Here is an 818-nt window from a genome sequence, read left to right on the forward strand (position 1 = left end):
CGGTCATTAGGAGGAGGAAAATTGAAGGTAAGTTCTTGGTACCTTGCTTCTATTTTGAGGTTCATGAGTTCTTCTTGATTCTACCTTAACTCTTGAAGTATATTTTGATTTTTAGTTGTGTTGTGAGCATTTAGTCATGAATTAAAATGAAGGAAATGGTTGTTGTTTCATGTTCTTTTGATGAAAAATGGAAGATAGGTGAAGTTGAGCCAAACAAATGAACATGCATGTGCCTTAGATGCTAAAGGGAAAAATCGGCTAACATGTTGTACTTTAAAATGATGAAATGGAGATTATACTTAAGTAAAATCATAGATATGTGATGATTGATTGGTGATATACATGTTTAAATAACAAGCATGCAAGTTATGTGTGAAAGAGTGATTTGGTAATAAATCTGCTTGGGACATCAGCAGTAATGTCACTTTGGAAAATCACCATAAATTGTGGGAGATGAGTTAGAAGCTGCATAAATTATGTAATTAAAGCTTAATGAGTCTAGTTTCAAATGGAATAAACTAGAACATATTTTGAATTCTGTACAATGAGAAATTTGATTCGTAATGAAGAGTGGTCAGATTAGTCAAATAGTGAAACATGCGAAACTTTGAGAAAAATCTGGTATTGATTGGCCAAACCAAAAATTCTGAAAATTTTATGTATAGAAGATATATGAGTCTATTTTCAAGGAAAATTAACGGAACTTGATTTGGAGTTTCGTAGCTCCAGTTATAAATAATTTAGTGACTGTTGCTCAGGAAGACAGCTTGCAGTGAAATTATGATTATGTGGTAAACATTGACAAAAATTTGTTAATG

The sequence above is a fragment of the Gossypium arboreum genome, chromosome 11, assembly GCF_025698485.1.
Source record: "Gossypium arboreum isolate Shixiya-1 chromosome 11, ASM2569848v2, whole genome shotgun sequence".
Classification (NCBI taxonomy): Eukaryota; Viridiplantae; Streptophyta; class Magnoliopsida; order Malvales; family Malvaceae; genus Gossypium; species Gossypium arboreum.